The sequence below is a fragment of the Megalobrama amblycephala genome, linkage group LG21 (genome assembly GCF_018812025.1).
Source record: "Megalobrama amblycephala isolate DHTTF-2021 linkage group LG21, ASM1881202v1, whole genome shotgun sequence".
NCBI classification, from domain to species: Eukaryota; Metazoa; Chordata; class Actinopteri; order Cypriniformes; family Xenocyprididae; genus Megalobrama; species Megalobrama amblycephala.
This window is the reverse complement of record NC_063064.1, coordinates 28,571,941-28,589,466: the sequence shown is the minus strand read 5'-3', so window position 1 is coordinate 28,589,466 and position 17,526 is coordinate 28,571,941. Positions and strand designations below refer to the sequence as shown.

Genomic DNA, 17,526 nt, shown 5'->3' with positions numbered 1-17,526 from the left:
ATAGTTTTCTTGAAAGCAATTATACCGAGCAGCAGCCCCCTATATTTATCATTAACAATCAAATGATTAAATAGTTATAAACTAGTTGCTATGAATACAGGTGCCATCAGTGTCTTCTTGTGAATGACTTGTTTGTCATTGAGTCCGTGTTGCTGATGCAAAGTAGGCCCTTTGTTACCAAACATCAAGTAACTAAATTAGGATACAATTATAAGCCATTCGCAAACTGTTAAAAATTAAACTGTTGGTTACTTTAAAACTAAATTTCATCTGGGCGATCACAGGAATATGTTAATATTTGATCTGTTAATCAACTGAGTCAGTGTAATGATGAAGGGATAGATAAAATAGGCCAATTGATGGAAGGTTTGCTCCCTTGTAAAAGTATTTTTTAGTATTTTTAAAATACCAAAATACAGTATTTTATTTTGATACATTTTGTGGCTGTTGTATTTTGTAGTTTATTTTGATACATTTAAAATTAAGGTATTTTGTATTTTATTTTAAAATACATTTTGATGTATTTTTGCCCAACCCTGCTTATTATCATGCATATTACTAGGATATTGGCTATTTATTAGTACTTATTCTACATGACCATAGTTTAGATCCCTTAATCCTACCCAATACCTAAACTTAACAACTACCTCACTATGTTTTAGCTAATCATCTTGTAATGAATGTCATTTCAGTTCTACTTTCTGACTATGAATTATCATTAGCAGTAAAAGACAACAATACTCAAGCACTGTAAAGGTTTTGTCACAAACAAGCTTTTCTCCTGTATGATTTCATATAAGTCTCTTCAGACCTTAGAAGTTAGAACTGTACATGATTTATGAGCTATTGGCAGGAACTTTTGACCTCCTAACTGAACTCCTTTCCACAAATTGATCATAGAAATAAAAACAATATAAATAAAAATTAATAACAGATTTCTCTTAGTCTTAGGCTATAGTGTAAACAATAAGTGCAACCATAATCAAAGTACTCTCTCAATATTCAAAGTGCAAATAGACCAAATTTTTCTTCGAGCATGATACAGAGCTAAGAGATGGTTACAAATACACAGCCCAGCCTAAGATAGCTTTCATATTGCATGCATCAGGGAGCTGCTTTCAAAATGAGGGGTACTGAAATTGCGTTTGAATGCGTGTTCGCGTTTTACTTTCGCTTTCGATTTCGCGATCGCGCGTACTCTGTTAATAGGGAATGGCGGCGCTGAGCGCGCATTCTACAAAATAAGTCATAAGTCAGATGCTTAGGCTCTGTTGTGCAATGAATCCTCTGCCATAGTCTTGTCAGTCATCTCATCACTTACTCTCGTCACGTGATCAGTGAACTCTGATTCCTGCTGCACTATGTACCGTGTTCACCCTCACACTCCGTCATGGCAATATCCGAGACAGCTTTAAAAAAAAAAATCTTTATTTATTTTATAAATACTCATATTTTTTGCATTTAATGCGCTTGATTGTCATGAAAAATATGACATCACAATGCAAAAACATAGCGACAAAAACTAGCGACAGATCATTTCTTCCGTACTGTGACGTACGGATTATTCAAGAGAAAAAAATGAAGGGAGGGTTGTTGATTGGATGGAGGAAGTCTGAAGATCAATAATATGCATTTAGAAAATAGACAAGGTTCCATTTCACGATGACTTTAATGGCCTTAAAAATAAATGAGCTTTATTTACTTCAATGATATTTTTTGTCTGTGGCATGAAATATCACATGGGCATGTTCTAGACAGGTTTCGTTACATTCACCCACTAAAATGAACTTTTCTTCGGCTGTATCCCTCAAGCAACAACCACCCAAACGTCTTCTCTCATCCTGATGTGCTGTCATGCGCTACGGCCCGCACTAACCAGGCGTGTGTCTGCCTCGAAGTGTTTAATAAACTCCAACATACTGCTGCACGAGAAGCACTGCTGGTGACCTGACGTTCATGTGCGCTTGATGGACGCTCGGGCAGCGTGCTTGGCACACGCCAGCCTCGAATTACCTGCCTGGCTACCCTGCGGCCTGCCATTTTGTGGCACTGCGTGGCAGCAGATGGTGCGGGTCACTACACGGGTCTTGGACACTGAGTGGCTGCTATATATAAACCTGCAGCAGCACGCTTGTGTAGTCTAATGGATTCATCTATTTATGGAAAAAATATAATAAATGCAATTAGCGTTATGATGAATCATGCTCATGCCTAGAAAACAGATCAGATGGATGTATTTCAAGCAAAAAATTATGTATGAACAAAATGGTTATCTTATTAACACATCATGGCACGCATTGTTGTCTTACGTCATCTGTTATTGGCAGCACTTGTTGTTCTCTTGTGGCCATTACATCATCGCTTAGCTATTTTTCCCTGACAAACTTGCAGACGAATGCTTTTTAAAGACTTTTCTGGGTGTTTGGAAGCTTTAAAGGGATGGTTCATCCAAAAATATCATATTAAAATATTACAGCATTTACTCACCCTCATGTCATTTGACTTTAGAAGACTTATAATTTCACGCTCAAGGAATATGGACTATTTTTATGGTACTTTTATGCTGCTTTTGTGTCTTTTTTGAAGCTTGAAAGCTCCAGTAAGCAGAAAAGAACAGCCATAAACTTTATACACACATATATATATATATATACAGCTATGGAAAAAATTAAGAGACCACTCCAAGTTCAGAAATCAATTTTTTCCATAGCTGTATATATATATATATATATAAATTATAGAGATACATTATATAAACTACTTTATTTTTTAAAATCATTCATATGTTTGCATATATATTATTTAATATGCTATATTATATAATATATATAATGCTATACTATATATGCTATATATTATAATATAATATATATATGTGCAAACATAAATTATATTATATTAGAATATTACACACAAATTATATATATTTATTATATAATATTTTAGCAAATACATGTATATAATATATATATATATATATATATATATATATATATATATATATATATATATATATATATAAACACACACACAATTACTAATATATATATATATTAGTAATTGTAATCATTTGTTTTGAAAAAAAATATTTATATATATTATAATCTAATATATATATATATATATATATATATATATATATATATTATAATCTATATATATATATATATATATATATATATATATATATATATATGTGCAAACATAAATTATATTATATTAGAATATTACACATAAATTATATATTTATTATATAATATTTTAGCACATACATGTATATAAATATTTTTACAATAACTATATATATATATATATATATATATATATATATATATATATAAAAACACACACACACACACACACACAATTACTTTTTTATTTATTTGTTTTGAAAAAAAATATTTATATATATTTTTTTCTAAATGATTAGATATTAAATATAAAAAGAGCAGCCATATCCTTCAATCTTTCTTTGTAAGAGGGTGAGTAAATGACAACAGACATTTTTATTTTTGGTCAAACTATCCCTTTATCGGTGGCTGGAGGGCATGTGAGCATGTCACAATGAAGATGCCAACCTTATGGTGGCCGGTTCTCCAGATGGAGCGCGCGCTACAAAGGAGAAGCTTGTTCTCATCAAAGGCTAATGTGAAGTTTTAATCAAACGCCATGCGAATGCCAGACCAAACAGTGAAAGGATGGAACGGACGGGTCAAATTCAGTTCAAACAGCCACTCAAAGGCTTCCTAAAATTGCCGCCAACTTCAAACGCACAAGCAAATCACTTTCTCCATGGCAGGATTCAGAGCCAATTTTAAGCTAATCACATTGGGAAGCCCTGCAGCTCTGTTAACCATGACGAAGGTACAAAAATCACCAAAATTCGCTATGAAACACAAAACAAGCTAGTGCTAGACATGCACAACAATGAAGGTTAATGCACAGATGCAGTTTTTTCAAATGGCATTAACAAGGATGAAAATAAGCTTTTCTTTTTCCTTGTTTCGGTGCTAAATGAAGCCTAAATTGTAATTTCGAATTAAGCAAGAGAAAACCACACATTTCAAAGCAGCAGGCCTTATAGTCACTGTTTTCATTTTATTCTATATTTTTAATATAATTTTTTTTTTTTTTTTTTTAAATTGTAATTTAATTTTTTAACATTTGCTGTACATAAGCAATATCCAAAAGACATTAAGATTACCGATTTTAATTCCCACTTCTATAAAGCCTTCATTTTCCACTTCTCATAACTTGTAATTGGTAATCAAGTAATCAATGTGCAGAAACTAATATGCTAATATGAGTGTCAACTGCCCTTTAAAAATAAAAATGCCACTGTGAGTGTGGTAAAAATACACCGTGAGTCACAGATCCAATGCAGAACATCTGTAGCTCCTATCACCGATGACAGTTTGAGAACATCTAAAACGACATTAATTACATTCCTGACAGCCGAATCAGCAAGTGTGATCAATGTGACATTCAAAGTAAAGCCCTCTGCAAAAATCACACACCTCTAGCATCTCACATTATAGGCCAAGCATGAAGTGTGTAGACGATCATGACAGGTTACCACCCGCTGATCTTATTATGTTGTCTTCAGCTCTTTAACGATAGCGAGAGGGCTTTGCTTATTCAGTCAGAAAATAATCATAATCACAAAAGCAAAGTCTAGACAGTCTTTGTTTCTCATTAATGGGCGATTCTTTCATTCCTGACTACTTGAAAACTTGAAAAACAAAACTTCTTCAAACTAATTCATCTGTGTTAAAACAGTCATCACAAGCCTTGGATTTTCATATTGTTTGTGACAGTAAATCTTTACATTTATAGATATTTTCTGTTATAAAAAATACAAAACTGTACATAAAAGACAAATAAATTCTGAGAAGTTCTTAAAAAGTGCAAAGTTAAAGGCCATTGATTATGTCTGGCAATGATTATAGTATCACTCTCAGAAAAAAAGGTACAAAAGCTGTCACTGGGATGGTACCCTTTCAAAAAGGTTCTAATATGTGCCATTTAGGTACACTTTTGGTACCAATATGTACCTTTTGAGGTACTAATATGCACTCTTTAGGTACAAAGTTGTACCTTTTGAAAGGGTACCGCCTCAGTGACAGATTTTGTGCCTTTTTTTTCTGAAAGAATTATATATATATATATATATATATATATATATATATACACACACACACACATAGTGCTTAGGAATGTCTTTCGTTATCCGCAGACCAAGAGGAATCAAGAAAAGAAAACTTTTAAGTCAAGACAATGACAAAACAATGGCTGGTTTTAAACCTGTAATTCTGGCAAATTGTAGCTTTTTTGACACTTTCCAAATTTAGGAAACGGTATTAAACGGTATTTATTTTTTTTAAAACAAAACGACTGTTTTTAAAATAAAAAAAGCATTGAAGAATCACCATGATACGGAAGCTTGTTTCCACCATGAAATAAAAAATAAAAAAGGTAATTGCAACTTTATATCTCGCAATTCTGACTTTTTTCTCAGAATTGTGAGATATAACTCGCAATTACGTGTTATAATGTCCAATTGTGAGGGAAAAAAACACAGAATTGCTCAGAATTGCGAGTTTATATCTCACAATTCTGACTATATAGCTTGCAATTCTGAGAAAAAATGCAAACTTGCAATTGTGAGAAAAACGGTCAGAATTGCGAGTTTAAAGTCAGAATTGTGTGATTAAAAACTCATAATTGTGAGGAAAAAAAGTCAGAGTTGCGATTTCAATTCTGACTTTATAACTCGCAATTGCACATATAGTATAGCATTATAAAAAGCAATTACCTTTTTAATTTTTTTATTTATTTAGTGGCAGAAACAAGCTTCCATACCACAATATGCTGCTTCAATCCCATCTAAACTGAATGCTTGTTCATACCTGTCTGTGATAATAAGATAAAGTCTGTAGCTTTATTACGTTTTCTCTTTGATGCATATTAATGAGCGTTTCCACTGTATGTTTCAGTTATAAATGAGAAACTTTTGTTGTTGAAATGTGGATGCACATCACAGCAAATGAGTCTCTCTTTCCGCCTAAGCCGTCGGTGGGAAAGTCATAAAGTGGCTTATCTCTCTGAGTTCAGAGATTTTCTCTTATTTAATTTATTCTTAGCTCATTCATTGTTTTGCACATTTGCATAGAGTCTTTATTCTGCAAGTCCCTGCAAGCACTTAAGGTTGCTTTTATGAGTAATATACATTGTTAGCTATTTTGTAAATTAATGGTCCACTAGCCTGATTGGATCAAATCAAGGGTGGACAAACTCCTCATCCACCCTCACCCTCATTTTCGATCTGCTTCATCCCATCTCTTTTTTCATTCTATTAGAGATGGTGAAAGATTGCCTTATCTCCCTCAGAGGCATGGAAAGCCGCCTTGCGTGAAAGTGCCAGGATTCAAAATTCAAAGTAGTGATTAATGTGGCCGTCCTCCTCATAGACTGTGAAAATTAGCTCCCGGCTCTATTGAACGTGACACTGCACTCTGGAAGAATCCTTACAAACTGTAAATACGGCGTAGTCATGTGTACTCGTCTACTAGCACTATTCCCCTCATGGACTCACACACCTGGGAATTTAATATTCGGTGCTTCTGAAGACCTTCAGGCAAGGTGCAAAATTAAACCCTCTAAGAGTCAAAAGTGAGTAAAAAATGACTTGAGCACATGTTGTTCACCAATTCGTAATAGTGTGGCAACTGCTAAAGACAGTAGCTTTTCCAGTAACAAGCAACTTTTTGAACAGAGGCAGTAATCAAACACACGCTCGTGAACTGTACTCTCTTTTGCGTAGCACTGCGAACTCTGTTTTTAGTGAGTCATAATTTTTTTAGTGAATTGGTTCATTTGGACAGTTTAAATGAACTGGTTCAAAAATGTATTCACAGATTGATTAAAATTCCTTTATTTATTTATTTTTTTGGCCAGTTATTCATTCAGTTATTCAATGAATATAAAAAAATTAATATAAATAAATATAGAAAAACTAATAATATATACAGTATATATAAAAAAAATGAAAAGAAATTATATAAATTATATTACATTTTATAAATATAGATATTATTTGCATTAAATAAAAATGATAACTATATATATATATATATATATATAATTTATAGTGTGTGCGTGTGTGTGTCCTGGCGCTTCTCTTACCTTCAGTTGTTTGATATTTTTTGGATGCAATTCTCAGTTGTCCAGTTTCCATATTTGTCATCATAAAGGTGATGCACCTTGAGAAAGAAGATGATTATGGGTTAATTATCACTTTATCAGAGGCAGAGACATGACATCTTGCTATGAAGTATGACCACTAAATGGCTTCCTAATTATGATTAATAACTCTGAGATGACACCCGGGTTTCATATTCATTCATCCAGGTTAAGAAAGACAGTTTCAATTAGCTTTTTTAGGACAGAATCACGCTTTTACTTTAACTAGTTATACTGATGCAATCAACTGGGAATCTTTTATATGTGCTGCTCTCACTGAATGAGTGACACATGCTAAGGACTGTTAATGTTACTATTGAACAAACCTTTAATCCTAAGGCCAGATATCTACTTTAACCAAGTAAGCAAACTCAAACGTCGATGCTTGACCAATGCACTGAAAGCTCACATTCTCCTTGATGAAGCGTTGTGACAAGAAACCTTACCTCAGCAAGGGGGCGATAGAGTTACCTTGGCTGCCAAGTCAATTGGATGTGTTATTATTCTTTTAGCTACAACTGCAATAAACATTTCGGTGAAGGACACAAGCCATATCTAGAAACCACCTGGCAACCCACCAGCAATTAGCAACATTCCAAAAATGATTCAAAACACCATAGAAACTCTTTAGCAAACGCTCTGAAAACCACCCGCAACGCCCTAGCATTGTGATGGCACATTTCCATGGCTAAACACCAAATCACATTTTATAGAAAATTTAAAAATCCACTTTCATTTGTGCCTTCAGCACTTTGAACCATTACTCCTTGGATCAGAGATATCAGAAGCATCAACATGTTAGCACAGCTCATGTTTCAGACATTCAAGGGTGTATTTGAGGTTATTTGACTCGTTTCCTATCGATTGCAACTCTCTAAAGACCATGAGAGGATCTTAAACATGTGGACTCTTCAATAATGAGTCAAGCTAATTAAGCAGACATGGAGGAATGATGTTTTTGTTGTCTGAAGTAATTAGTCACTTGTTGCCCATAGTTAGCAGCTGTAGCTTTCACAACTACATTTTCTGAAATAAATGTCAGTGGTGCTTGCTAGGGTGTTTCTGGGTGCTTATGCGGTTGCTAAGATGTTCTGAGTGGTTTTAGGGTGTTGCTATGCAGTTGTTCTAGTCAAAGAGTCTCCATGACATTTTGATCTCTAGATATGAATCTCCTTCAATGAAAGGTGTCATTCATGCCCATAACCACCAGGGGCAACCGCAGGATTTCCTCCTGGGGTACAGAAACTGGATCAAGCACCAATCTAAAAATTCACAAAACTTTCTTAATAGAATGCGATATTCAGGAAGCCAAACGCTTAAACACGCAGACTATATGATATGAACTTAGCATGGCTCCAAAAATATGTTTACGACAGCATCGTTAATTTGTGGAACTTGTTATCTCAGTCACATATGGCTGGAGCTGAGACTCAAAGACGCACGCTCAAACAAGCCTATATGCACATATATTATGCAAAATAAAGGAAGAACAAAGTAAACAGACGCTATAGGTGACAGGAAGGACTTCATTAGGGAGGGATTTCTGCTGAGCAGACAGAGACACCCTGCTCTCTCTCATTCTCTCTCGCTGTCTTAAACACACACACACATTTATGCTTCCCATTCTTGTGAGACAAACAGTGGGAATGGGAAATGGGGGTGGACAAGGAGAATGACAGAACAAGGCCCGTCACCACACAGCATAGGCTTTTTGTCACTTTCAGAGGAGGCCTGTAAGCGAGCTAGTGGCAGTCACAGCGGTTGTGGGAGGCAGGGTGAGGGAAAGTTCATCTGGAGGCGCTCAGCTCCGAACGCAGCTCCAGAGACACGGATTGACTCCAGGCTTTTGGCAGTACGACAGCAGTTAGCGCGTAGCAGGCTAATACCGCACGGTGCTTTTCACAGACCCTAATCTACACAACAACAGTGGTTAGGACACAAACAACTTCAATATGAGTCATGTTTATACATAGCCGTGCTGGTTTTGTTGCTTTGTTGCGCATTATCGGTTATTTTTCATGTCTGTTTGATGAAGGGTGGAGAGGAAACCTGGAGCGCTAACCGCATGTCAAGCCCAATTAAAGTGTGGATTTTTGGGTGGTGAAACACTCGGCGGTCAATTTAAGTTCACTGCAACTTGTTAGAATTTGTTTTTGCTTTTTAAAACACTGTGAGGTGGTTGTCTATACAGCTAGGGTCCAAAATTAACCTACACCGCCAATGACAGCTGTAAAAAAAATCCTTGTAAAATTTACGGTAAAAAAAAGGCAGCTGTGGTTGCCAAAACTTTACCGTAAAAAAATACGGTAGCAACGTAAAAAAAATATTCCGTTAAATTTGCAGTAAAAAAACATATTTCATTAACTGATATAATGTTAATTTACCAACATATTAAAGTACTAATATCTGCTTTGTACCTTTGTAATACACTGACAACCACCAAACACAGTGGTGATGAGAGTCACATGATGAATCAAAGCTCATCACAAGCAGCTTTTACACAAGCTGAGAAGGACAATACTAATATATAGTGTCACTCACACACACACTAAACACCATCATGGTAACACACAAGAAATTTTAAAAATGCAATAAACATTAATTTGACAACATTAGATGTAACATAAAACCCTAATGTACATATCTGATTAGAAAAAACTAAGAAGAAGCAGAGTTATTTCAACGAAAATACATCAAATGTGAAGTGTCACGCAGGGAATTGAGGGAATGTCAATTTACGGTTGTTCACTGTAAATTATACAATGACTTGTTATTTTTCACTTCCAAAAACTGTAAATTTAATGGTATTTTACCGTAAAATTACATTAAATGTACCGTTAGATCTATTACAGTTATTCTACGTATATAGTACAGAAACTTTCTGTTAACCAATTAACTGTTTTTCACCATAGCATTTTTACAGTTTTTTACTATTAAAATCACGTTCATTTGCATGGAGTAAATTTTCCATTCAAAAATATTTCTGACCAGTCATGAAATTGTATTTTGAATTGTTTGAATTTATTAAATAAATAGAATTATTAAATAATTGTATTTTTCTCCCAATGCAACATACTTTAATTAGGAAATTTCACTGTAGAGGTACTCTGCACCACCAAAAACGTCACCCTTTTATCATAATTTTGAATTCATAAAGTCCTTTCTGAGGATTCCTTACAAAAAATAAAAGGATTAAAATAAAAAAAAAAGAAATTATTTATTCACCCTCATGCCGTTTCATATTATATATATATATATATATATATGTATGTGTGTGTGTGTGATTTATTCATAATGAAAGTGGACACTTATATTTGCAATCAAGCTTCAAAAATGACAAAAGTACCTTAAAAGTTGTCATGTTTTTAAAATGTGCTCAAAAAAATAATATAATTATATGTTCACTACGGTTCAAAAGTTTGGGAATAGTAAGATAGTAGTATAGTAGATAGTAAGAAGTTTATTTGATCACAAACACAGTGAAAACAGTAATATTGTGAAATATTACTGCAATTTAAAATACCGGTTTTCTATTTGAATATATTTTAAAAATTAATATATTCCCGTGATCAAAGCTGAATTTTCAGCATCATTACTCCAGTCTTCAGTGTCACATGATCCTTCAGAAATCATTCTAATATGATAATTTTCTGCTCAAGAAACATTATTATCAATGTTTAAAACAGTTGTGCTGCATTTATGTTTTGTGAAAAACGTGATACATTTTTTTCAGGATTCTATGATGAATAAGTTAAAAAGAACAGCATTTACTTGAAATTATCTTTTGTAACTTTTATATTGTCTTTACTGTCACTTTGAATCAATTTAATGCATCCTTGCTGAACAAAAGTATTAATTTCTTTAATAAAATTGTACCGACCCCAATTTTTTTTAACAGTACTGTATAATATAAATATAATTTAGGATAACCTACTTCCAAGTCTTAAAAACATCATATCGTGTTTTTGTTCCTCATCTGTCTTTTTGATGGGTTAATATGAGCCGAGGAATATCCCACAAATGTGTCACCACATGGAGTTCTGAAGGGGGGGAAGACACAAATTTCCTAGATACTGCAACTGACATTTAAAACTTGTAATGATTGCAGCCTCAAATATTACATGTTACCAGCCAACAGGCAAGTAAATAAAACAGCTGTTTTACAGGCCATCGTTTTCGAGTGCCTACAGCTATAACTATCGCTGAGAATAGGTTCGCACTGGCATACCTAAACAGCCCCAGAGCTAAAAATGAAGTTGTGATGTTGACATGCCGGGAATTCTCAGAGGGCCGGTCATTTAAAATACTGTTTCACGCGACTCAAAGTTTGCCATCATCCTTCATCAAAAACAAATTATTAACCTTTAGAAACTAGCGCGGCTGGCAGACATTCCCGAGTTCATTCCAGGCTGCAATATCTGCCAAAACTCGGCTGAAAATACACACAGGGACCATTTTCTTAACAGCTGGGAGTTCAATTAGCAGCTGATAAGCGAGCAGGGGTTGGACCCTCCAGTTTCCGATTCCTCATGAAAAGAGGAGCAGAGCGGGCCGACTCGGCACCGCGGGCCAGAATAGAAGAGTAATGTTCCTCCGCGCACAGCTGCTAACTGACAACAAAGGACTTGTCATCGTGATTAATGGCTTGAGGAAGCCTCTCTTTGTTACCAGGGCAGCACTGTACTATGTTAAAGGCTATTAACGTGGGGAATAGATGGGGAAATATAAAAAACCAAAGAGGGAGGGGAAATTTATATATAAAAATCAGTACAGGGCGTGAATAAAGGAGTCAAAGTGGCTGAGCTGGAGTAAGGGGGAATCCGTGATGTAGTTCGCTGTAATTTTACCACACTGGCAATGTGGGGCGTATGACAAAGAGCTATTTGTTGAAATCACCGCATATCGGTATTCGTGGTGATAAATACTTAAGGCTGGAGATTTGTCATCTGCAGCACTGGATTTAGGAGTTCTAGACATTCTTTCTTTTCCCCTTCACTCCACCAGCTCTAAATGAAAAGAACTATTTATGGAGGCCATGATATGATGCACTGTCAGGTAAGTAAGTGTGAAAGAAGCAACTTTTCACATTGATTTTTGTGTCAGCTGAAAACAGAAAGGTTTTGGCTCTGATGTTGCCATGGCAACTAGAGAAAAAAATGCTTTTAGATTCACCTTCAGTGACTGAGATCCTCCTGCCATAAAAGTTGGGCGGGTCTTGGAGGCAAACAACCGTTGATGGGCCCTACTGACTTCCATAGTATGGGAAAAAAGTCAATAGTGTCCATCAACTGTTTGGTCACAAACATTCTTCAGAATATCTTCTTTTGTGTTCAGCAGAAGAAAGAAACTCATACAGGTTTGGAACAACTTGAGGGTGAGTAAATGATGGCAGAATTTTCATTTTTAGGTGAACTATCCCTTTAACTCCCGAAGTGTGTAAGAAACCAAACTGAACAATTAGTTGTTAATAATGTATTCTAACCGCCATCAGAAATGTTTTTCTCTTCTTTATTTGCGGTGCACGAAATCACACGAAAAGTGGTACAAGCCTTGACTCATTTGTGTTGCCAGCCCACAATATACCAAAATAAACCCAAATGCTTTATGCTAAAAATAAGACCAAAATATTGCATCACACTTTAATAACTCCAAGCTTAAAGGTGCCATCGAACGTAAGTCTAGGTAAGTCTAAGGTGTCCCCTGAATGTGTCTGTGAAGTTGCAGCTCAAAATACCCCATAGATTTTTTTTAATTAATTTTTTTAACTGCCTATTTTGGGGCATCATTAAATATGCACCGATTCAGGCTGCGGCCCCTTTAAATTCTCATGCTCCCCGTCCCCGGAGCTCGCGCTTGCCTTAAACAGCATAAAGTTCACACAGCTAATATAACCCTCAAAATGGATCTTTACAAAGTGTTCGTCATGCAGCATGTCTAATCGCGTAAGTATGGTATTTATTTGGATGTTTACATTTGATTCTGAATGAGTTTGATGGTGCTCCATGGCTAAAGCTAACATTACACACTGTTGGAGAGATTTATAAAGAATGAAGTTGTTTTTATGAATTATACAGACTGCAAGTGTTTAATAATGAAAATAGCGACGGCTCTTGTCTCTGTGAATACAGTAAGAAACGATGGTAACTTTAACCACATTTAACTGTACATTAGCAACATGCTAACGAAACATTCAGAAAGACAATTTACAAATGTCACTAAAAATATCATGTTATCATGGATCATGACAGTTATTATTGCTCCATCTGCCATTTTTCGCTATTGTTCTTGCTTGCTTACCTAGTCTGATGATTCAGCTGTGCACAGATCCAGACGTTAATACTGGCTGCCCTTGTGTAATGCCTTGAACATGAGCTGGCATATGCAAATATTGGGGGCGTACATATTAATGATCCCGACTGTTACGTAACAGTCTGTGTTATGTTGAGATTCAAAGCCTGTTCTTTGGAAGTCTTTTAAACAAATGAGATTTATATAAGAAGGAGGAAACAATGAAGTTTGAGACTCACTGTATGTCATTTCCATGTACTGAACTCTTGTTATTCAACTATGCCAAGGTAAATTAAATTTTTGATTCGATGGCACCTTTAAACAACAAGCCCAAAAACGCTTAATAAGTGGACATGGCAACACACTGTAAACGCCTCCTAGTTAAAATGGTTGAATATAACAAGCCTTTTGTCGCTGTAATATTACTTTGGTCAGAAGAGCAGATGCCAAACATGCGGGACAGAGCACATTTAGGCCACGTCCACACAGGGGGTGAACAATCCAATCGTCTCCATTGACTTTGTATTTTGGAGGCTGCTTGATTGTCATTTCTGACTTATAACAAAAAACAGAACAATGTCTAAACACTGCTATGTGACAAAATGTGTACAGCAAACAAGATAAAAAAAACCCAGAATTAATTTTTTTAAGCTACCGAACCATAAAAGCCAAAAGTGGATACAGGCAATAAGACGTGAAGCATCAGCAGAATGGGTACATTTTGGGATCCTGACACTCAGTATGCCTACGTGTGCAGTAAACATTTTGTCACTGGTAAGTCAAATGTCCAAATGTCAGTTTTATATAATATATTTCCTATTGCTGATTTCGTTCCCCTTCCAGTGGGAGTAGTTCTCAGAGTAATATAACGTCACGCTCTGTCTCAATTGCCTGTATCCCCTTTTGTGCTCCTTTTTTGGGTCGACAGCTTATAAAAACTTCTGTGTTTTTGGTTCTGGGTTTTTTATCTTGTTTGCTGTACACCCTGTCACATAGCAGCTTTTAGACATTGTTCTGTTTTTTGTTATAAGTCAGAAATGACAAGGAGGCAGCTTCACGCAATACAAAGTCAATGGAGACGATTGGATTGTTTTCCCCCGCGGTGGGCGTGGTTTTCAGATCATGATGCGTGTCGCTGTCTCTATGCCTAAGCGTTGCCATGGTTACCACGGTGTCAATCATCGCAGTTTCAGGAGCAAGTCGTGTTCCGTACACACACAAAACCATAATTTAGAGGACTCACTCCTAAATGCGGTTGGATCGTCACTCCTGAAACTTTACAGTGTGTACATGGCCAATATGATGCAGCATTATTTTTTTTTGTATTTTTATGAAAATATCTAAATAGTATTGTGTACCAAGTCGGTACTGGACTTTTAAAAATGATTGGCCTTTGTTTTCACACGCTCAGACATGTCTGTGATTGGTTACAATGATCAACGCACATTAGTGTTTGAAAGCACACAGAAGTGTTTGGAAGCATTTTGAAAGAGAGAGCGTTTGAAACGATACATAAGCGCCTGCTTTCAAACGCTCCTGTGTGTATATCTGTGTAAGAGTGTATCGGTGAAGAGTGTCATTGATGTCTATTTACAACATGTTTTTGAAGTGTTGATCATTGTAGCCAATCACAGACATATCTGACGAGCACGTGAACACAATGACCAATCAGAGGTGTTTACGAATCCGCTCAACAGCGCTCAAGGCGTCACATTTTTAAAATTCCATTACCGACTTGATACCGAAGTCTGTACTTTTGACAACACTACTTCTGAGCAATGACATTTCTCTCTGGGTTCTTACTTTTCCTCAGAACTTCTGACATACGTCATGCTCTCTCTTGGGAGCTGGGCTTTTCAATCTTGTCAGGACTAAGCTTTAATTCCACTTCCCTAACACAAATGACTAAAGGGATTTTTTGACATTAAGTAAATCTCCTGTCACGTCCATTTGGTCTTCATTGGCTAAAACACTGATGTAATCAGTCAAATTCAGATGGGCTGTTTTTAACATTATGAAATATCTGACATATATGTCTTTCTCACAGCTATCCTCATTGCGTATTCAGTCAGGCACACGTCTGGCTTGCCATTTGCCTATTGCGCTCTGGCAGTCGTGGTCTGAAGGAGCGGCCGACCCTGCCCTCGGAGCAGACAGCTTTCCCCTGACTGGGCCCACATGGGACATCACTGCTGCGGTGTTTTAAGTGAGAGGAAAATGAGAACCTTAGACACAGTGTCACACGGCCCATGAACTATGGAATAGCCTCTGCACCGATAAGACAACCCTTTCCGACATGGGAATATTTGAGGAGTCTTTCATATGACAGGTCTAGTGGAACACGGCATTGAAGGGTCAAATGGAAAGATTTCACGCATGTTTATGCTGGACAGGTTGGAGCGCCATGCTGGGGGAACTACTGTTTTTCAAATCAAAGCGTTTGACAGCATGCAAGTTCAAACTTTACCATGCACACTGGTCCAAAACAATTAGTTGGATCAGAAACATTGTTTCTGCATCAGCTGCTGCTCCTCGGTGGCACACGCGTGTCAGGATGGAGCTGAGCTGTCAGGGTTATTCTGAGAAACGCGGCTTGCGTCAGCTGGCACAGCTGAGACAGATGCGAGACTCATCCGTGTGATATCAATCTCGAGCGCCCAAAGCGCCATCCTCCAAATCTCTCACGAAAGCCTTTGAAGCAAGTCTTTGATGTCTCATCATTCTCTAATTACTTGCATTGTCATGGTTATCACTCATTAGACTCAACTGGGTTTGTTGAGTCTTTAATGGATACTTGCAGTTATGTGGCTTACTGGTTAAAAGTTGGGGCCTGTAACATAAAATTGTAGGTTCGAATCACAGAAGGAACGTTTCATGCAGTATTGATCTCGCCAATAAATAACTGATAAAAATGTTTGTTGATGAAAGGTTTTTGGATTCCTTCAATCATGAAGACGAGACTAAAAAAATATGGGGGAAAAAATATGCTTTTTCTGTAACAACACACTAAAACATGGACAGTAACTACAGCAAAAAAGTTAGTTAACAGTTAATTTGTAAATATGTAATTTCTCATCTAAAATGTTACTTTTATCAACTAAAATTAGATGAGTAAAACAAACATAAATTAATGAATATGGAATATATAAAAATTTAAAAGATATTCATGATGTCTTAGAGTAAAGCACAAGGGCACTATACCAATATCTTATAAATTACTTAGGAAAAGAATGCAAAAATCAATAATTTACTCACCCTTATGTTATTTTTCATTTCTTTCATGGATGACAAAGGGAGATGCTTTGAAGAATGTCCATTTCCAGATGGACACATAGACAAAGATTTGATCCTCTTTTTACCTGCTGAAAATAATGGCACAAACAATAACACAAAATGATGAAAACATGTCAAATTGCAAAAAAAACAGTGTTAACCACATATTTAGTAATGTAAAAAAAAAAAAAAAATTAGACAGTTTAGGATGTTGCATTATGTATTGTGTGTCTGCACTGCAAATAGTACCATCAAAGTAGACCCTTGCACTATGTTCCAAGTCTTCAGAAGCCATACAAAAGGTCTGCATTCGGAACAGACCGAAATTTGTTGTTCAAATTAAAAAAAATGTTTTGAAATTGTGATCAAGTTTGCTTATATTCAAAATTGACACATTTATGAGTTATGAGACATGCAAGAACCAGTGGTGCAATGTGTCTTAGGTGTCCCCTGAATGTGTCTGTGAAGTTTCAGCTCAAAATAACCCATAGATTTTTTTTAATTAATTTTTTTAACTGCCTATTTTGGGGCATCATTAACTATGCACCGATTCAGGCTGCGGCCCCTTTAAATCGAGCGCTCCCTGCCCCCCGAGCTCTCAACTATAATACAATGCATTTACAAAGTTCACACAGCTAATATAACCCTCAAATGGATCTTTACATGATGTTCGTCATGCATGCTGCATGCATGCGTCGGATCACGTGAGTATAGTATTTATTT

The 17,526-nt window shown here is 36.0% G+C and overlaps 1 protein-coding gene across 10 annotated transcripts in view; it reads right to left on the bottom strand.

Moving 5' to 3' along the window:
- The window catches only part of epha8 (eph receptor A8), a 122,980-nt gene extending 105,682 nt beyond the window's left edge, over positions 1 to 17,298 (bottom strand). For 4 of the 10 annotated variants that reach the window (XM_048172357.1, XM_048172361.1, XM_048172358.1 and 1 more), the window contains exons 1-2: positions 16,786 to 17,298; positions 7,186 to 7,262 (exon numbers count right to left, since the gene is read on the bottom strand). The gene's annotated coding sequence lies outside the window, so the exon portion shown is untranslated. The remainder of the gene's footprint in view (positions 1 to 7,185; positions 7,263 to 16,785) is intronic. The other 6 variants (XM_048172365.1, XM_048172366.1, XM_048172360.1 and 3 more) reach the window with 4 other exon arrangements.
- Between the last annotated feature and the right edge of the window lie 228 nt (positions 17,299 to 17,526).